A 22427-nucleotide genomic window follows, 5' to 3' on the forward strand; every position below is an offset into this window, starting at 1 on the left:
TAGCATGTCCAAGTTTTATTTAATGCACATGTAGTGAGATCAACAGCATAAATCTAAATGCAGCCTTAAAAAACAATCACTGCAACATTTGATAAAGTGGGACAGGTTTGGTTCCTCTGAATACTAGAAAGAGTGGGTGGGGGTAGAAACAGATGTGCAGACTTTGGTGTGAGGTGTCTGTGTCATCACTATGTGCAGGTCATCTTCTCTCACTGTGGACAAGACAGACATAAAGAAAGGGTCAGACATACGTTATGTGTACGGACACATGCAGACTCGCCTACAACATGAAACATGGACTAATGCTTGTCCTTGTAAAGCACTGATTGAACAAAACATGGAATAACAGGTTAACTGGGGTCATATGGTGTGATCTTTGCGGTCAGTAAGTGCCATTTCTCATTTCTGATTTTTCACCCCAATTTCAAAATTTGGGAAACCAGGCCCAGTTTTTTACAATCATAGCCAAAATTCTAATGTAATTGCAGTTCTTACTATTATGGTTACTATTACTATTATTATGCTTCTGGCGGACCGTGAGGCACCTCAGGAGGGGAAAACGGGGAACCATCCAAGCTGTCTACAGTAAGGATCAGACTTTGTTGACCTCAACTGAGGATGTAATCCGCCGCTGGAAGGAACACTTTGAGGAACTCCTGCATCAGACTGGAGCATGCTCTATAGTAGAGGCAGAGCTGGAAGCTGATGGAGGATTATCATCAATTTCCCTGGTGGAAGTCAAACAACTCTGCAGTGGCAAGACCCCGGGGGTGGATGAGATCCATCCAGAATTGCTGAAGGCTTTGGGTGTGGAGGGACTGTCTTGGATGAGACGTCTTTTCAACATTGCGCTGAGGTATGGGACAGTGGCTAAGGAGTGGCAAACTGGGGTGGTGGTCCCCATATTTAAAAAAGGGAACCAGAGAGTGTGTGCCAATTACAGGGGCATCACACTACTCAGCCTCCCTATTAAAGACCAGCTCTTCACTCTCACAAGGATCTTGGAGGGTGCCTGGGAGGATGCCCATCCAGTCTATATGTGTTTTGTGGACTTGGAGAAGGCGTATGATCGTGTACCCCTGGAAATACTATGGGAGGTGCTGCGGGAGTATAGAGTGAGGGGGTCCCTACTCTGGGCCATCCAATCTCTGTACTCACAAAGCAAGAGCTGTGTTCAGGTGCTCGTCAGTAAGTTGGACTCGTTTCCGGTGGGGGTTAGCCTCCACCAGGGCTGCACCTTGTCACCAATCCTGTATGTGATATTCATAGACAGATCCAACAGTCACTGGATCGGTTTACAGCTGAGTTTGAAGCAGCTGGGATGAGGATCAGCACCTCTAAAATGAGGCCATGCTTCTCAGCAGGAAACTGATGGATTGCCTACTCTGGGTAGGGAATGAGGTCTTGCCCCAAGTGAAGGAGTTCAAGTACTTTGGGGTCTTGTTCATGAGTGAGGGGACAATGGAGCGTGAGATTAGCCGGAGAATCGGAGCAGGATGGGCGGTATTGCATTCGCTCTACTATACTGTTGTGACTAAAAAAGCGAGCTGAGCCAAAAGATGAAGCTCTCAATCAAGCTCTCAGTCTTCAATCCTACTCTCATCTATGGTCATGAGGGTTGGGTCATGACTGAAAGAACTAGATCGTGGGTACAAGCGGCCGAAATGAGCTTCCTCAGGAGGGTGGCTGGTGTCTCTCTTAAGCCCCGTTTACACATAGACGGTAAGAGCTCCCGGAAGCGTCCCAGAAGAGTTTTTGGCTCCTCCGGGCCATCTTAGGGATCAAATGCCGTTGTTAACGCAGGCGCTAAGGGGCGTGGCTTAGTTCCGGCTTCACCGAGAATCGTCGAAAAATTATTCAACATGTCGAATAATTCCGGGAGCGCTCCCGCAGAATTCGCGTGACGACAGAGACAACTTTTTAATCGCCGTTTCATCCTGTCCCTTCTTGTAGTGCTGCAGTTTACACTGCCGTTATTCAGCGGCCGGTGTTGTATCCCTAATCAACGGCGTATAAAATGGAGATAGAGCCCACATCGGCATACACAACAGCATTTTAACCGGCGACAGAGGCAGACAAAACGGCGGTGCTAGCGGACAGTACGCCGTTCTAAACGCCACCTCCCGATTAAAATGGCGTTCCAAACGGCCGATAGGCGGCGGTCAGTATAAAAACGCTAGCATGCTGCATACAGGCCTCTCACTCGCGGCCAGCTCCAGATATTTTTGCAGAGAAGCTCCAGTATGCCTCCTAAAAGAAAGTTGGCAGTGGCAAGGACTTAAAGAAGAAGGAAACCAAAAGGTCTGGTTCAGAAGCAGAGGGGAGACCTGTGGTGGAGACGGAGTAACACGTTGAGGAGGGGGAAAGGAAGGAGAGGAAAAGGCTGAGGATGATCTCCCTCCCCCTGCAGTGACAGAGGCATGTATTCCTGCTGCTTCAGCCTATTATACTCTGGGGGCGGTGCTTATATGCAAATGATCCTGGAGTAATGCAGGATTTGCCTGGATAAAAGGGTACACAGGGCATTATCGGCAGCAGCAGAACACCACCGTTCTCACACGCGTCTTAACCTGCGATTGTAAAGGATAGAACTGGGTATTAACCCCCATTGCCTGACGTGTGCCGGATGCTACGGCGTCAAAACGCCGCTTTATTCGGCGGATTTAGCGGCGTTTTATCCGCCTATTTGCGGATAGTACGGCGGTCAAAATGCAGGCGAAATGCTCCACCCCTTTCCACCGCGAAAACAGCCGTAACTACCGCGAACTTCAGTCTACATACTACCCGCCAACAAAACCGTCAATGTGTAAACGGGGCTTTAGAGATAAGGTGAGAAGGTCGGTCATCCTTGGGGAGCTCAAAGTAGAGTCGCTGCTGCTTCAGGTTGAAAGGAGCCAGCTGAGGTGCTTTGGACATCTGGTAAGGATGCCTCCTGGGTGCCTCCGTAGGGAGGTGTTCCAGGCACGTCCATCTGGGAGGAGACCCCGGGGAAGACCCAGGACGAGGTGGAGAGATTATACAGTAGTGTTCAGAATAATAGTAGTGCTATGTGACTAAAAAGATTAATCCAGGTTTTGAGTTTTCACCACAGATATTAAGCCATGGAAGACTCCATTAAATTTTGGAGGTGAACCGGATCCAGATTTTGGATCAAGATTTCGCTTTATATAGGCTTTAAAGGATTACATTAAAAAAAAAATACTTCACAGATTCTCACCAAATTTGCACCTCAGATAGCTATTAGGGCATGGGGGTGGGTGATCCGGATTGACTTTGTCAGATTTTGAGGATTATGTCAAAACTACTTAACAGATTTTCATCCAATTTTCACCGCATATTGGTGATTGGCTTTGGAAGGTGGAGGTGATCTGGACCCAGTGTTATGTGCAGATGCAGGTTGAGGAGTGGACCAACGTCTGACCGAACCCAGCGCTAAATAACCAGAAAGCGGTTCCACAAACAAAACGATTTTATTTCCCCCTCTATTGCAATAATTAGTGTACAACATAAATATGTGGTTTGTCTGGTGGAGTGAAGGACGGCGCGCTCTCCAGCACCCAAAAGGATCGAAGCCACGGCACTTCTGGACTCAGATTCACCGCCAAACACCCCCCAGGTGGACACGACAAACTGACTCTGTGAAGGATGGAAAAGGTGAGGTAAGTCAATAGAGCTACAGCAAATATCCCTCAGAGGCACACACTATCAGCAACACATTCAGGTCTGAATTTAAGCTTTATGTAAATGAGCAGCTTCTCACAACAGGTGGAGGATCATCAGTCCGTACGCCACGGCAGTGAGAAGCAAACTGCACAATTCTCATCAATGTTCAAATACACTGCGTAACAAAATACCAAATTACTATTAACGATCATTCAGACAATAATCACCTTTGATGTGTGCTGACAGCATGTGTCCCTCACCCGTCCTCCTTCACAGGCACGATGTGTCAAACCCTGGCGTGGTCCTCAGCGTCTCACAAACGAACGTCACAAGGTCGAGTTCCCGGCAATTCTGCTTGAACCACTCATGGCTTAAATGCAGAACGCCATCTCATTATCTGCTTCAGCTGAAAGTCTTTAAGTTTACACGTGAGCATTATCCACAGGTGCAGCTAATAATGCTGATGAGGGTGAAGGACTCTTCTGCCAGCACCTTCTCCACAGACAAAAACCAGTTTGCATACCACCTGGAGAGCAAAGAAAAGAAAACAACACAAAAACATCCAGCCAAACCCCCCAACACACAACAGTACCCCCCCCATCAACGGGAAGCCTCCCGGCGACCGAACAGACCAGGCCCGAGAACAACACCTCTCTCCGGGGTCGATGACAGAAAGCAGACGGCAGGACAGGGCACCGCGGCTGGAAGCCCGGCTGGCATCAACAAAAACCCCAAACAAGTCCCATATACAACCCAACATAGAAGAAAAACACAAAACCCACCCAAACCCTCCCCAGGGGACCGTCCCATCCAACCCCGGGAAGAAAAGAAAAACTCCCAAACGCAATAACCCAACACAGCCCCAACAACACAATACAAACATAAATTAACAAAGAAAAATAACAAACAACCCCCCCCCCAGAATGATATGCAGAGCTCACCCCCCCCAGAAGACCTTTACCGCCAGTTCCAGGAGAGAACAACCAAAACCGGAATCTTACAGAGGTCCCCAGGTTTACACGGAGGAACAGCGCCCCCCAGAGGACCATACCATCAACCCCAGGAGGCACCCTCCCCACAACCCAGGAACCCCAGACCCGGCCACACTTGGTTAATCGGCCCCACAATCAATTCCCCCCCAGAGGACTGTCCCATCGACCCTGGAGGTGGAACCTGGAAGGAAACATAACAACACAAAAATCCAACCCCCGGCGGACTTCATTAAAACACCCCGGGGGCAAAATAAAACAACTATCAAACCCTGTTACCCCCCCAGCACCCCGAAAGACCCCAGATCACTCCCAGAGCCTATCGGAAGCCCAATTTTGGCGAACGGCACAAAACTACTAAGCTGGGGAAGGAAACAGGAAAAACTAAACCCGGTCCCATCCCCGAAGCGCAGCGGAAAACTGGAAAGACGTTCGGTGCCCCAACCCGACCATACCACCAGCCTATCGGGAGGGGTGGAACTACCGAAATGGCGAACGGCAACAGATCGGCCCACCACTCCGACTGAGGTATGTTCCCGCTGCACCACACCCCGGTAACACCAATGACGAACGGTCAAAGGCCCACCGGGGCTGGAGAGGAACCGGGCCCTAACCAAACCCAAAAAAACGCCCTTGACAACCCCCCCCCTAGGTGCAGAGGTCTTCTGAGAAACGCTCAGCGTGACCAACCTGCACCACCCCACAACCCAAAAGACAAAATGATCTCAGAGCAATGTGAGGTTGGGGTAGGGAAGCAGGGAAATAAAAAACAACAAAACAAAATGACCCAATCCTCAAACAGAAAACACCTAAGTCCAAATAATGAAAACAAACGATTACCTGAGTCCAGCCGAGCTCCGAACTGCCAGTCGTTCACTCCTCCGGAACCGCCTCTAAATCCCCAAACAATTTATAACCCCTTACAAAAAAACATAACAAAAATAGCCCAAATAACTAAACAACCAAAGGGTTTTTTTTGTGTGTCCATTTTTATGCCTGTCCCAGAACACCTGGAGATACGTCATCACTATCTTTCTTGATGCTTATGTGACCGGGGCAATATGACGGCTTCAGCTCGTCCGAGCTGCATGGGCTCATCCGCAAGAGGAGCCAGTGGTCCCTTCGGAGGAGTCTCAGTGGGGTGAAGAAGAGGCAGCCCAGATCTGTGTCGGGGAAAGCCCCGAGATGAAAAAACCCGCTCTGATGTCCGTCCTCTCTCGCGTCCACGCTCCTTTATCCGATCATCTAGACGAATAACCAAAGATATTAGTTCATCTAAATCTTTTGGTTTGTCACAGACTGCTAGCTCGTCTTTTAATGGATCGTTCAAATCATCTACAAACACTCCTCTTAAAGCTGCGGCATTCCAACCGGACTGAGCAGAAAAAATTCGGAAATCCACAGAATAATCCGCCGCACTCCGCCTCCCCTGCCTGAGATTCAGCAACCGTTGGGCAACGGTATTTGTTTTCACCGGATGGTCAAAAACCAAGCGGAACTCCCTGGAGAAATCCTTAAAGGATCCTAACAATGGAGAGTTATTACTCCACAACGCAGTGACCCAAGCTAAAGCGTCACCTCAGAGCAAATTTGTCACATATGAGACACGACTACCATCAGAAGAGAAGGAAGCCGGTTGCTGAGCAAAAACCAGAGAACATTGCATCAAAAACGGAGCACAGGCTTCAACATTTCCCGCATAAGGCTCCGGATGACAAATGATTGATTCGGAAGCCGAATCTCTGGGTGACGGAGTTATCTGCACCGGTATCGATGGTGCCGCAGCTGGAGCAGCAGGAAGCGGAACGGCTTGCGCTGCAAGCTCCGTAACGCGGGCATCTGTTTGTTTAATTTGGTTTGCGAGATGCTGTAATTGCTCCCATATTTTCTCCAAGTGTTCTTGAACTCTTTCGGCAAACGGAACCGCTTCTGCCGCTGGGTCCATTTTGGAATGGTCGGGAACTACTGTTATGTGCAGACGCAGGTTGAGGAGCGGACCAACGTATGACCGAACCCAGCGCTAAATAACCAGAAAGCGGTTCCACAAACAAAATTATTTTATTTCCCCCTCTATTGCAATAATTAGTGTACAACATAAATATGTAGTTTGTCTGGTGGAGTGAAGGATGGCGCGCTCTCCAGCGCCCAAAAGGATCAAAGCCACGGCGCTTCTGGACTCAGATTCACCGCCAAACACCCCCCAGGTGGACACGACAAACTGACTCTGTGAAGGATGGAAAAGGTGAGGTAAATCAACAGAGCTACAGCAAATATCCCTCAGAGGCACACACTATCAGCAACACATTCAGGTCTGAATTTAAGCTTTATGTAAATGAGCAGCTTCTCACAACAGGTGGAGGATCATCAGTCCGTACGCCACGGCAGTGAGAAGCAAACTGCACAACTCTCATCAATATTCACATATACTGCGTAACAAAATACCAAATTACTATTAACGATCATTCAGACAATAATCACCTCTGATGTGTGCTGACAGCATGTGTCCCTCACCCGTCCTCCTTCACAGGCACGATGTGTCAAACCCTGACGCGGTCCTCAGCGTCTCACAAACGAACGTCACAAGGTCGAGTTCCCGGCAATTCTGCTTGAGCCACTCATGGCTTAAATGCAGAACTCCATCTCATTATCTGCTTCAGCTGAAAGTCTTTAAGTTTACACGTGAGCATCATCCACAGGTGCAGCTAATAATGCTGATGAGGGTGAAGGACTCTTCTGCCAGCACCTTCTCCACAGACAAAAACCAGTTTGCATACCACCTGGAGAGCAAAGAAAAGAAAACAACACAAAAACATCCAGCCAAACCCCCAACACACAACACCCAGATCTGGATTCTGGATCAAGAGTTCAAGACTTTGTAGACTGTTAAGGATTACGTCAAAACTCCTTCACAGATGCGACATCATGATGTACAGTAGTGTTCAGAATAATAGTAGTGCTATGTGACTAAAAAGATTAATCCACGTTTTGATTCTATTTCTTCTTGTTACATGGGAAACAAGGTACCAGTAGATTCAGTAGATTCTCACAAATCCAACAAGACCAAGCATTCATGATATGCACACTCTTAAGGCTATGAAATTGGGCTATTAGTAAAAAAAAAAGTAGAAAAGGGGGTATTCACAATAATAGTAGTGTGGCATTCAGTCAGTGAGTTTGTCAGGTGTGAATCAGTGTCCCCTATGTAAGGATGAAGCCAGCACCTGTTGAACATGCTTTTCTCTTTGAAAGCCTGAGGAAAATGGGACGTTCAAGACATTGTTCAGAAGAACAGCGTAGTTTGATTAAAAAGTTGATTGGAGAAGGGAAAACTTGTACGCCGGTGCAAAAAATTATAGGCTGTTCATCTACAATGATCTCCAATGCTTTAAAATGGGCAAAAAAAAAAAAAAAAAAAAAAAAAAAAAAACAGACGCGTGGAAGAAAACGGAAAACAACCATCAAAATGGATAGAAGAATAACCAGAATGGCAAAGACGCACCCATTGATCAGCTCCAGGATGATCAAAGACAGTCTGGAGTTACCTGTAAGTGCTGTGACAGTTAGAAGACGCCTGTGTGAAGCTAATTTATTTGCAAGAATCCCCCGCCAAGTCCCTCTTAAATAAAAGACGTGCAGAAGAGGTTACAATTTGCCAAAGAACACATCAACTGGCCTAAAGAGAAATGGAGGAATATTTTGTGGACTGATGAGAGTAAAATTGTTCTTTTTGGGTCCAAGGGCCACAGACAGTTTGTGAGACGACCCCCAAACTCTGAATTCAAACCACAGTTCACAGTAAAGACAGTGAAGCATGGTGGTGCAAGCATCATGATATGTTTATCCTACTATGGTGTTGGGCCTATATATCACATACCAGGTATCATGGATCAGTTTGGATATGTCAAAATACTTGAAGAGGTCATGTTGCCTTATGCTGAAGAGGACATGCCCTTGAAATGGGTGTTTCAACAAGACAATGACCTCAAGCACACTAGTAAACAAGCAAAATCTTGTTTCCAAACCAACAAAATTAAATTAATGCCTTGCAGATGTGAAACACTGTGGTTATACAACTAAATACTAGTTTAGTGATTCACAGGATTACTAAAAAAGCAGTTTGAACATAATAGTTTTGAGTTTGTATCGTCAACAGCAGATGCTACTATTATTGTGAACACCCCCTTTTCTACTTTTTTTTTACTAATAGCCCAATTTCATAGCCTTAAGAGTGTGCATATCATGAATGCTTGGTCTTGTTGGATTTGTGAGAATCTACTGAATCTACTGGTACCTTGTTTCCCATGTAACAATAAGAAATATACTCAAAACCCAGATTAATCTTTTTAGTCAGATAGCACTACTATTATTCTGAACACTACTGTATCTCCACACTGGCCTGGGAATGCCTCGGGATCCCCCAGTCAGAGGTGGTCAATGTGGCACAGGAAAGGGAAGTCTGGGGTCCCCTGCTAGAGCTGTTGCCCCCGCGACCCGATCCCGGATGACCAGTTGAAGATGAGAAGAAAAAGATGATGAGAAGACTACGTATTACCTAACATTATTACCTTACATATGACTTGAACTGAGTATGTACAAATCTCATTGTACAATTTCTGTGCACATGTGCAAGACACCATTTCCTCTTAACTTCAAAAACTGGTTACTGCACAGTTACTGCATATTGTACCTGATTCTCCACTTTCACCTACTTTTGCACAAGATTACCCCTGATCAGCACCAGTTAAATCCAATTATTCCGTTTTTGGGGGTCATAATTTCTGACATTACTAATTTTTTAAAGATGCTTAAAACATTCCAGACTACTCACACTGTTCAACATTGCTGCTTTTACCACTGATTTTTAGTATTTTTTCTTTTCTTCTCTTTCTTTTTTGTGGCTGGCAATCCAGTAGAAAAAAATCATAAATTTTCTGCCTCCACTCTGGCAGAAAGTGCTTCAGTGTTTGCAAGCTACCTAGTGTCATGTATTGGGTGTCTTCTGGTTATTTTCCATGCCTAGGTTGGGGTTCTGTTTCTTTTCTGTGTAGTTCCTGCATTGTTAGAATGGTCTGATTCGGGGGGACGTTGGTTTGTGCTGTATTTGTGACTTCTCTTGCTGGGTGCTTCCTGCTTGGGCTTCTCTGTCCCTATCTCGCTTATCTGTCTCGCTTGGTGCTTGGTGGGGGGGCGTCACACTCTGTCTAGGCCACACCCTGTTCTGGTTCTTTCCACAGGTGTTCCCAATCTGTAGCTCACTACTTAGTGTATTTAAGCTTCACTGGTTGCACTGAAGCGTCCAGCCCCTCTCCAGGAGCTGGGTACCAGAGCCCAAGCTGTGCGGTCCTCTCCGGTCCCCCTTCTTAAACAGAGAAGGGGGACCGGAGGGTGTGTTCCAACTATTGGGGGATCACACTTCTCAGCCTCCCCGGTAAGGTCTATTCCAGAGTACTGGAGAGGAGAATTTGACCGATGGTCAAACCTTGGATTCAGGAGGAGCAGTGTGGTTTTCGTCCTGGTCGTGGCACACTGGACCAGCTCTACACGCTCCATCGAGTGCTCGAGGGTTCATGGGAGTTCGCCCAACCAGTCCACATGTGTTTTGTGTATCTGGAGAAGGCGTTCGACCGTGTCCCTCAGGGCACCCTGTGGGGAGTGCTCCGGGAGTACGGGGTCCGGGGTCCTTTGCTAAGGGCTATCCGGTCCCTGTACGACCGCAGCAGGAGCTTGGTTCGCATTGCCGGTAGTAAGTCAAACCTGTTTCCAGTGCACGTTGGCCTCCGCCAGGGCTGCCCTTTGTCACTGGTTCTGTTCATTATTTTTATGGACAGAATTTCTAGGTGCAGCCAGGGTGTAGAGGGGGTCTGGTTTGGGAACCACAGAATCTCGTCTCTGCTGTTTGGGGCGATGTGGTTCTGATGGCTTCATCAAATCAGGACCTTCAGCATGCACTGGGGCGGTTTGCAGCCGAGTGTGAAGTGTCCAGGATGAAAATCAGCACCTCCAAATCCGAGGCCATGGTTCTCGACCGGAAAAAGGTGCTTTGCCCGCTTCAGGTCGGTGGAGTGTCCTTGCCTCAAGTGGAGGAGTTTAAGTATCTTGGGGTCTTGTTCATGAGTGAGGGACAGATGGAGCGTGAGATCAATAGACAGATCGGTGCAGCATCTGCAGTGATGCGGTCGCTGTATCGGACCGTCGTGATGAAGAGAGAGCTGAGTAGGGGGGCAAAGCTCTCGATTTACCGATCGATCTACGTTCTGATCCTCACCTATGGTCATGAGATTTGGCTCATGACCGAAAGAACGAGATTGCGAGTACAAGTGGCTGAGATGAGTTTCCTCCACAGGGTGGCTGGGCACTCCCTTAGAGATAGGGTGAGGAGCTCGGTCACTCGGGAGGAGCTCGGAGTCGAGCCGCTGCTCCTCCACATCGAAAGGAGTCAGTTGAGGTGGCTCGGGCATCTTTTCCGGATGCCCCCTGGACGCCTCGCTGGAGAGGTGTTCCGGGCACGTCCCATTGGGAGGAGGCCCCGGGGAAGACCCAGGACACGCTGGAGGGGCTACATCTCTCGGCTGACTTGGGAACGCCTTGGGGTTCCCCCGGAGGAGCTGGGGGAGGTGTGTGTGGATCGGGAGGTCTGGGCGGCTTTGCTTGAGCTGCTGCCCCCGCAACCCGACTCCAGGTAAAGCAGAAGAAAATGGATGGATGGATGGATGGATGGATGGATGGATGGATGGATGGATGGTTGCACTGATAATTTGCCTGATCGTTATGCCTTGTACCGCCGTTTCTAGCTCCGTTCCTTAGTATTGTTCAAGCCCTGCTACCACGTGTGTTTTGACCTTCTGCCTGTTTATCTCGACCACGCTACTCGCCTGATAATTTTGATCTGTTTGCTGTTTTTGGACTGCTTCTCTGTGTACCAGACCCCACTGATTAAGTAAACTTCTCTTTGAACCTGAGCTACTGTGCCGAGTCCTACATTTGTCTCCAGCCATTCCTGCTAAATAAACCTGATACCTAGAGCTGAAACAATTAGGTGATGAATTTGTCAATGCCCTAAAAAAAATAAAATACAATTTGAAAAATACTTTGATCAATTGAGCTTTTCATTCATAGGTCACTAAATAAGCACTGAATGTTGACTTCTCAAATGTGATGACTGGATCTTCTTCCTGTTTTATTTGACATAAACTGACTGTGGTAAGTATTAAGTTAGAACAACATAATGATTTATGCTGCTTTTAGACCATTCTCAACATTCTAAAGTGGTTTAAGCCAGGTATACTATTTCTCACTGACTATACATACAGTCCACTATTGGAACGATAAAGCCAACTAAACTGTTTTTACTGTACACTGAAGACATTTTGGTTCCAGACAAAAGGACAGATGTGAGATGTCAGCTTTAGTTTCCTGGTAATTAGATTGAAATGTGAGAAACAAAATGTAAGACCTTTCATATCAGACTCCATTATTTTGTATGAACTAAATTGCTAAAATATTGGTACACAGTATTTCTGTGCTGACACGGGTGGTGCCAAGTGGTTAGGGCACTTGGTTTCAGTGTGGAAGGTTCCTGGTTCAAACCCCACCCCTGCCGGTTTCTCCATGTAATGTGGAGTTATGTCAGGAAGAACATCCAGTGTAAAACTTGTGCCAATTCAACATGCAAATCAACACTGGATCTGCTCTAGTGACCCTGAGTGAAAAACAAGGGAGCAGCCAAATGGACTTACTTGTATTTCTGTCATCAGCTATAAGCTTCCTTGGCCAACACATTCAATGGTTTCTCTGTTTTTCAGGACACTGCAAATAGTTTTGTTGGCTACACCCAGTGTTTGTGCAATTCCACTCATTCATCTTCCCTTTTCTCAGGTTCTTGTTAGCTTTACTGAAGTTTTCAAACCCCAAGAATAAAGCTAAGAGTAGACACTCAAAGCTATTGGAATGCTTAAATAAACCCTCTCACAGGACACACCTGGGTCACAAGAAACACCTGACAGTTACACATTCCAATAATTCTTTCTATGTTGTTTAACATAGCTATATGGAAATATCAGGAAATAAAAGCTGCCTTTCTAACCTGTCTTCTCATGTTGCACTCATCTTTTTGTCTCAATCCCAGTTGTATAGCACAAACAAAGGGATTGATGTTGTTGCTCCAATACTTTTGGATTGGGACTGTAGATCTATACACAGGGGTGCACATAACTGGTACTCATTGTGCTCATGTGTGCTAAAATCATTGATGCACAGCAGACAGCACACAGAGGGAAACATTTTTCCAACAATCTGTCATTGCTTTCCTCTCATCAAGTGCTTCCCTTGTGTTTTCTACTGCGCATCATTTATTTTTAGCACGTACGAGCACCATGAGTACCAGTTATGTGCACGCCTATACAAAAAGTTCAATGTCTCAAATTGGTTATGACGCAAATTAGAGATAGTCTAGTTTTATACTGTTCTAAACAACTGATAGACTGGTTTGTAAACAGGATTTTGAATCAATACCTGTTTTGAAGCTACTTTTAGGGCACCTTGTTTAGTCTGGAGCTTTAGACTTTTCAGTTTGGTCCAAAGAATCATAATTTGTTCAGACAAAAAGACGTGGTCTTGGTCTGGATGAAACTGAACCATGGTTTGGAGAGTTTGCAGTGTGAAAACAACTTTTGGAAAATATTGACCTTTGGAAAAATTATAAGAAGGATGCAGTTTATCATCACCCATTAAACAGTAGAAGAATAAAAGAAATCGACAATAATTTAATTAATTTACCTGATTAAAAGTGGTTGACTTTATGTTGCTGTCCTTTTCTCCTATTTCAAGATATAATGTAAGTTTTATGTCTTAAGGGCCTTTCACATTGAACGCTTCAGCGCGACGCTTTAAGGCTTCCCAATGCGTTGTAATGCCAGGCCGATGCGTTTCCAGCGCGTCGTGACGTCAGATGTGTCGCTTCGGAAGCGGCAAGGGGGCACAGACTGCGGCTACGTCACACTCTGGCTGTTTCCACAACCTGAAAAAAGTTCAGTGATCGCCATCTTGAATTTGCGTCGCCTGAACCACAAAAAAGCTTTAAAAAACAGCAGTAGAACGATTCTCCCATTACCCTGCTGGGAGAAGCTTTTTTTCAGCTACTTTTCAGAAGTGATGCCGACCGAGGGAGGACTGACGACTTGGTGGGATATCGATCGAACCGCGACAGCGGGCCGACCCACACGGAGAAGCCGGCCTTCAGGCATCATCACTGTGCAGAGTGAGGCAGGCAGCCGGGGTGATGGAGCAAACCCACTCAGTCCGAAATCTCCCACTTTTTGGTATTATGCGAAGTCCTAGTTTGCCCAACGGAGTTTAGTTCTGCAGCTTTATCTGCTGTGAAGGTTTAATGAACGTTAGCTTAGCCTTTTAGCACTGTTGATCTGAGTGAACGCTTTAATTTGTAAATGGTTCGGTCTTTTTTATTTTTACCTAATAAAGCTACAGCTTTTTTCAGACACCACAAAAGCTCAGCTTTAAATAACTTTTTTTTTTCCATTGTTTTTCCCCCTTTTTTTTTTCTTTTTTTTATATATAAACTGTTTAGTGTTTCTTTATATTTAAAGAAATGTTTATTTGTCCCAATCAGGAACATTTGTGTGTTCAAACTGAATTACGAGGTGTATTAGATAAGAAACCGACACTTTTATTTTTTTTTTTCACCTCCATATACTGTATGTAAGCACAAGACCTGGTCATGTCAGTGGCTCCCACCACAGCTACACATACGAGGTCTATTAGACAATAAACCGACCCTTTTATTTTTTTTTTAACTATATGGATTTGAATGACGTGTGATTACACCAATCATGCTTGAACCCTCGTGCGCATGCGTGAGTTTTTTCACGCGTGTCGGTGACGTCATTTCCCTGTGGGCAGGCCTTGAGTGAGATGTGGTCCCGCCCTCTTGGCTGAATTCCTTTGTTTCACACGCTGCTTGAGACGGCGCGCGTTGCTTTATCAAAAATTTTTCTGGACCTGTGAGGAATATTCGAGAAATTAAGCTGGTTTTCGGTGAAAAATTTAACGGCTGATGAGAGATTATGGGGTGTTTCTGTCGCTGTAAGGACTTCCCACGGAGCAGGACGTCGCGCAGCGCTTCCAGGTGCCGTCGTTGGCCTGTTTCGACCTGAAAACATCCTAATTTATGACAGGATATGTCATTCAAAGCGCATATCAAACAAATATGTAGGACTGCCTTTTTGCATTTACGCAATATCTCTAAAATCAGAAAGGTCTTGTCTCAGAGTGATGCTGAAAAACTAATTCATGCATTTATTTCCTCTAGGCTGGACTATTGTAATTCATTATTATCAGGTTGTCCTAGAAGTTCCCTAAAAAGCCTTCAGTTGGTTCAGAATGCTGCAGCTAGAGTATTGACGGGGACTAGCAGGAGAGAGCATATCTCACCCGTGTTGGCCTCTCTTCATTGGCTTCCTGTTAATTCTAGAATAGAATTTAAAATTCTTCTTCTTACTTATAAGGTTTTGAATAATCAGGTCCCATCTTATCTTAGGGACCTCGTAGTACCATATTACCCCATTAGAGCGCTTCGTTCTCAGACTGCGGGCTTACTTGTAGTTCCTAGGGTTTGTAAGAGTAGAATGGGAGGCAGAGCCTTCAGCTTTCAGGCTCCTCTCCTGTGGAACCAGCTCCCAATTCAGATCAGGGAGACAGATACCCTCTCTACTTTTAAGATTAGGCTTAAAACTTTCCTTTTCGCTAAGGCTTATAGTTAGGGCTGGATCGGGTGACCCTGGACCATCCCTTGGTTATGCTGCTTTAGATGTAGATTGTGGGGGGGTTCCCATGATGCACTGTTTCTTTCTCTTTTTGCTCCGTATGCATCACTCTGCATTTAATCATTAGTGATCGATCTCTGCCCCCCTTCACGGCATGTCTTTTTCCTGTTTTTTTCCCTCAGCCCCAACCAGTCTCAGCGGAAGACTGCCCCTCCCTGAGCCTGGTTCTGCTGGAGGTTTCTTCCTGTTAAAAGGGAGTTTTTCCTTCCCACTGTTGCCAAGTGCTTGCTCATAGGGGGTCGTTTTGACCGTTGGGGTTTTTCATAATTATTGTATGGCCTTGCCTTACAATATGGAGCGCCTTGGGGCAGCTGTTTGTTGTGATTTGGCGCTATATAAGAAAAAAGTTGATTGATTGATTGATTGATTAATTTAAGGCTTAATTCACCCAGGATGTCGTGAGAGAACAGAGAAGATTCAGAAGAGGCCGGCATGAGGACTTTATGCGGACATTCCACTGTTTAAGGACATTTTTTAATGAAAGACGTGCGTGCAAATTTGCGGAGTCGTTTCCGTGACGACTCGGCGAATCTGTGTGCGCCGCGACAGGAAAAACACCTCCGTGTTGAAAACCATTTGTAAAATTCAGGCGGCTTTTGATGGCTTTCAACAAGTGAGTAACTGAGAAATTGTTTAACAGCTTGGGCATGTTCCAACTTGCCCGTTAAGGTTTCCAACGGAGGTGTTTTTCCTGTCGCGACCCCCCGCAGTCGGGTCCGGCCCGACATGCGACTCTGCCCGCACGTTCTTTCATTACAAAACGTCCGTTAACAATGGAATGTCCGAATAAACTCCTCATGCCGACTTCTTCTGAAAGTTCTCTGTTCTCTGACGACTTACTGGGTCAACAGAGCCTGAAATGTGGAAGTTTTAAACTTGAAACGGCGAGACGCTGCCGCCTCGAAGCGCAGATCGCCGTCAGGCGCCGTGGGCCGTCCTTAAAGCAACACTACCAGACCAAAATCTCTCATCAGCCGTTAAAATTTTTACTGAAAACCAGCTGAATTTATCGAATGGTGTCCACTCAGTTGTGCCTTACAGCTTTTGAAAAAAATTTTATCAAACAAAACAGCAGTCTCTGAGCCATTCCTAAACAATGAAAAAATCAACGAGAGGGTGGGCCACTCCTCACTCAAAGACTGCCCACAGGCGAATGACGTAACCGACAGGCGTGAAAAAACTCTCACATGCCCACGAAGGTTCAAGCATGTCTGATGTAATCACATGTGATTAAAATCCATATGGTTTTTGAAAAAAATAATAAGGTCGGATACTTTTCTAACAGACCTCGTATATGGTAAAGTGACAAGCCAATCAATATCAAGTATGAGGAGGCACAACCTACATAGGCATAGATGATGACATCAGGCCAAAGGTAAGTCATGCAAGGCTATTCAATCCAACTGTAATGTTACAATGTTAAACCAACCAGAGCGAATGTATGCAAAAATGAACCTTAGTTCAGACCTTTTTCCGGACTTGCATGTGTGAAAACACCCGCCAAGAGCTGTGAATCAGTGGCTAAATTAAAAAGCTTAAAATATATACGTTGTCAGACAACTAATATAAGTCATCAGATGTTTTAGAAAAACACTTCAGAGATACTGAGGAGACACATCCTGAAAAATTCATATTCAGTTCTTGATACAAATCATTTCTGTGCCCATTGGTTTCAATCACAGGTTTAAATGGAAGGAAGTGCTACTGGCCATGCCCCCACCCCGTCTACCCTGTTACAGTGTGCATCCGCTTAATAAGACCTATGTTATAGACATTTCAAACAAGCTGCTTCACAAATGCATTTTGCTACAGAGGTGGGATGAAGTCACCATCAAGTCACTCCTAAGTCATGAATCAGCAAGTCCCAAGTCCAGTCTCAAGTCAGCTTGGAAACAATTGCTGGTCATTATGACTTGAGACTGGACTTGGGACTTGCTGATTCATGACTTAGGAGTGACTTGATGGTGACTTCATCCCACCTCTGTTTTGCTAACAGTACCGTGTTTGCTCCAGAAACAGGCTTAGAAATGCAGCAGCTTGAGGACATTTAACATGAAATGCCAACATTTTCTTTTTAAATGGTAAAATGTAGATTAAAAACAAGTTATGCATAATATGACATTTGATTTCAGTGGATTTGATAAAAGCAGACTATGAATTCTGGACTGTTGTTTGCTTTAAATATTTAATCTGAACACACCTCCTATGTGTCTGAGAAACTGATAAGTATTTTTCCCTTAATTTGGATATTTTATAAACTAAATTATCAATAAGTAATATTATTATATGGCTGCGATGCTACGTGCATTCTGATTGGCTAATGAAAATATCAGACCGTTTACTATGACAATCAGTCTGGAACACATCCCTTTCGTTGCAAACCAGAAAGGTACAAAAACGATTAGAAAAACCAAGTCGGACATGAACGTACTTCATAAATATCTAAACAGCACTGGAAAAAACACAGACAGAAAGCTTACCAGCTAATGACTGGACCATCTGTTAGCACGTTCTTCATGGAGGCGGACCGAGCGTTAGCGTTTTCCCATACAGACCTCGCACTCAGTTAATAATCCTTTAACACGTCATGTCATTGACAGAATAATCAATAATCAAGAGAGTGTACTTTACATGTTAGGCACCAGTTCAAGGACATTAATTCTTTGTGGTTCAGTACCAGTTCTGCATTGCCTGTATCCTAAATGGAACCACATCCTTGACTAACACACAACACTTTCAACCCTTCCTCTGAATTTAATTTCAGGCTGCAAATCTAAGAATTCATACATATAACCACTTAGCCTCTTACTGAGACTATCTGGCTGTGTTTCTGGTCTCTCAGCCTGTCCTTGCTCTTTCTCACAGGTCTCTTGGTCCTGTAGACTCATGGTAATATGAACAGTTTTGCTGCACTGTGATCATCTGGAGTCATTTTTAGAAGCTGCAGAGTGCCGTGTTGACATCACACCCAAAGACATTCCCTTCCTTTTCCCCCAGGTTCTTCCCCCGAGCAGCCGTCACACATGTGATGCTGCCTAAGAGGGCAGAATCCAAACACCATTAACAAGATGCGTGCTGTGATGTGGTATTTATGTGAATGCATCCAAAAACACACTGTGGATGCAGACACTTTTATTTTTATTTTTTATTTTTTTGTTGTTGGTTCTGTTTTATTGTAGTTTGATCTATTGATCTATTGATCTACAATACATGCACCCTCTGCTTGTATACAAGCAGAGGGTGCATGTATTGCGAACTCACCTATAAGATGTGTTTCTGAATATTGCACCAAATAAATAAAGGGTGACCACAACCCCCCACAAAACAAAAAACAGAACCGATAAAAACTGTAATAAATCCTACAAAGATAACTTGGACAAGGTGCACTGTGTCCCAAACAGGAAGAGCCAAATTTTGAGTCCACAGTGAAACAGGAAATGTCAAATATTAAACACCACCCTGCTCAGAGTGCCGCTCTCATTGGACCGACATCTCTCCTATTTTGGAATTGTGGGATAGCTTGCTCACAGATTGAGCTCACCGGAGCTCAGTGACTTGGAAATGTTAATATATGATCCCATGACCTGTCTAAAGAAAATTGCCTGTAAAAGTGATGATTTACTGCAAATTCATCAAAGGCTGCCATTAACTGTGTCCAACATTTTATGTCAGGATTCTTTGTTTTTGTTTATGTCAGCATTTTGTTCTGTTCTTGCTGCCAAATAACTTTGGACATTTTAAAAATATTTTGATTAAACAAAATTGCTTTGTTTGCATTTATTTTTTGATCATATATTAATATCTGCACATAAAACATAGGGGTGCCAGTAATGCTGAAAACATCTGTAGATGCATGCACTCACACACGCATGCATGTATGCACGCATGCATGCACGCAAGCCTGCATGCACGCACGCATGCATGTACGCACGCACGCATGCACGCACGCACGCACGCATGCATGTACGCACGCACGCATGCACGCACGCATGCATGTACGCACGCACGCATGCATGTACGCACGCAAACACACACACAAAAGCCACTTGGCTATTATAATATACATAAAAATGAAATATGTGCAGTCAGGGAAAACAGTGCGTAAACTTGGGTCCACAATTGCATTGCAGTGAGTGTGGAGTGATAAGAGTGCTTCATAGGGCTATAAAAAGAGCCTGCTGTATGTCCTTTACAGTTACGTATTCTTCACCCTTCTTCCATCGTGTGCTTTTCCATCAGCATCTGTGGTCTGTCATCTGTCACCTCACATCTCTTGCACTCCTTAATATGTGAATGTCACAGACATGAATGAGTGAAGCTCTTCAGCATCTCACCATGTCATTTAGGTACTTCAGACTTTTTTTTTTTTTTGAGTAAATGCTTCAGGGGAGCATTAGCATGGCTAAAACCTTTCAGCCTTTTTAAACATTTTGCTTTTTTTGCTTTTCATCTTCTGGGGGGGGGGGGTTCCACCCCACAGACCCCCCTAATTACAGCCCTCTTAATCCCCTGCCACTTTAAGCATGTTTTTTTAATGTAGATGTAAATTAATATTCAAGCTTTTCAGCTACTCGACAGTACAGCTGTACAATATGGCCAAATTATCATATTTCAGTATTGTCATATCAATATGATATACAATATAACTATAATTTCACACAAAGTACAGCAACAGTGAAAAATTAAACATTCTTAAACAAATAATTAATAATACCACACTCATTCTGCACTTATCATAAGGTTAGTATACAGTGCCCTCCAAAAGCATTGGAACACGCGATACTTCACAAATTAAAATGTGTGAAGTACCAAGTGTTTCAATACTTTTGAGTACAGTTGAGAAACACTCCATGGCATGTGTAATTTTAAGTGAAATGCAGCATCCTGGTGTCACTCAGAGAGCAAAATTAAGAGGTTATTTAAGTCCTTCAGACAGCAACATTAAGAGGTTATTTAATCAACAGCTGCCTGCTCATTTAAAAAATCACTGGAGACACACGCATATATAAGCAGTGGTGGGTACAGTTCCAATAATCCGATAACTGATAATTATCGAAGATAATGTTTTCATTATTGGATTATCTTTTTAGATAATTTTAAAAAACATTTTCGGACTAATTATCTTGCGATAAATTTTTGTCTGATCATTTTTAGACCGATAATGTGGTAAATAAAGCTGAATAGATACAAATATTTATACAGTGAGGAAAATAAGTATTTGAACACCCTGCAATTTTGCAAGTTCCCCCACTTAGAAATCACGGGGGGGTCTGAAATTTTCATCTTAGATGCATGTCCACTGTGAGAGACATAATCTAAAAAAAAAAAACAAAAAAATGGAAATCACAATGTATGATTTTTTAATAAATTACTTGTATGTTACTGCTGCAAATAAGTATTTGAACACCTGTGAAAATCAATGCTAATATTTGGTACAGTAGCCTTTGTTTGCAATTACAGAGGTCAAATGTTTCCTGTAGTTTTTCACCAGGTTTGCACACACTGCAGCAGGAATTTTGGTCCACTCCTCCATACAGATCTTCTCTAGATCTTTCAGATTTGGAGTTTCAGCTCCCTCCAAAGATTTTCTGTTGAGTTCAGGTCTGGAGACTGGCCAGGCCACTCCAGGACCTTGAAATGCTTCTTACAGAGCCCCTCCTTAGTTGCCCTGACTGTGTGTTTGTCATTGTCATGCTGGAAGACCCAGCCATGACCCATCTTCAATGCTCTTACTGAGGGTAGGAGGTTGTTTGCCAAAATCTCGCAATACATGACCCCATCCATCCTCCCTTCAATACGGTGCAGTCATCCTGTCCCCATTGCAGAAGAGCACCCCCAGAGTATGATGTTTCCACCCCCATGCTTCACAGTTGGGATGGTTCTTGGGGTTGTTCTCATCCTCTAAACATGGTAAGTGGAGTTGATTCAAAAACTTCTATTCTGGTCTCATTTGACCACATGACCTTCTCCCATGCCTCCTCTGGATCATCCAGATGGTCACTGGTGAACTTCAAACGTGCCTGGACATGTGCTGGCTTGAGCACGGGGACCTTGCTGCCCTGCAGGATTTTAAACCATGACAGCATCATGTGTTACTAATGTAATCTTCGTGACTGTGGTCCCAGCTCTCTTCAGGTCATTGACCAGGTCCTCCTGTGTAGTTCTGAGCTTTCTCAGAATCATCCTTACCCCACAAAGTGAGATCTTGCATAGAATCCCAGACCGAGGGAGATTGACAGTCATCTTGTGTTTCTTCCACTTTCTAATAAATAATCATAACAGTTGTTGTCTTCTACCAAGCTGCTTGCCTGTTGTCCTGTAGTCCATCCCAGCCTTGTGCAGGTCTACAGTTTTGTCCCTGGTGTCCTTAGACAGCTCTTTGGTCTTGGCTATGGTGGACAGTTTGGAGTGTGATTGATTGAGTGTGTGAACATGTGTCTTTTATACAGGTAACAAGTTCAAACAGGTGCAATTAATACAGGTAAAGAGTGCAGAATAAGAGGGCTTCTTAAAGAAAAATTAACAGGTCTGTGTGAGCCAGAATTCTTGCTGGTTGGTAGGTGTTCAAATACTTATTTGCATCAGTAACATACAAATAAATTATTTAAAAAAATCATACATTGTGATTTCCACATACATATATATATATATATATATATATATATATATATATATATATATATATATATATATATATATATATATCCATCTATCCATTTTCTTCCGCTTTATCCGGAGTCGGGTCGCGGGGGCAGCAGCTCAAGCAAAGCCGCCCAGACCTCCCGATCCACACACACCTCCCCCAGCTCCTCCGGGGGAACCCCAAGGTGTTTCCAAGCCAGCCAAGAGATGTAGTCCCCCCAACGTGTCCTGGGTCTTCCCCGGGGCCTCCTCCCAATGGGACGTGCCCGGAACACCTCTCCAGCGAGGCGTCCAG

The 22427-nt window shown here is 44.6% G+C and overlaps 1 protein-coding gene across 1 annotated transcript in view; it reads right to left on the bottom strand.

Annotated features, from left to right (window-relative positions):
* Positions 1-22427, bottom strand: part of mybpha (myosin binding protein Ha) — a 68085-nt gene continuing 45658 nt past the window's right edge. Inside the window, exon 13 of the mRNA XM_034172480.1 lies at positions 1-212. The gene's annotated coding sequence lies outside the window, so the exon portion shown is untranslated. The remainder of the gene's footprint in view (positions 213-22427) is intronic.

Source organism: Thalassophryne amazonica, chromosome 6 (assembly GCF_902500255.1).
Source record: "Thalassophryne amazonica chromosome 6, fThaAma1.1, whole genome shotgun sequence".
Lineage (NCBI taxonomy): Eukaryota > Metazoa > Chordata > Actinopteri > Batrachoidiformes > Batrachoididae > Thalassophryne > Thalassophryne amazonica.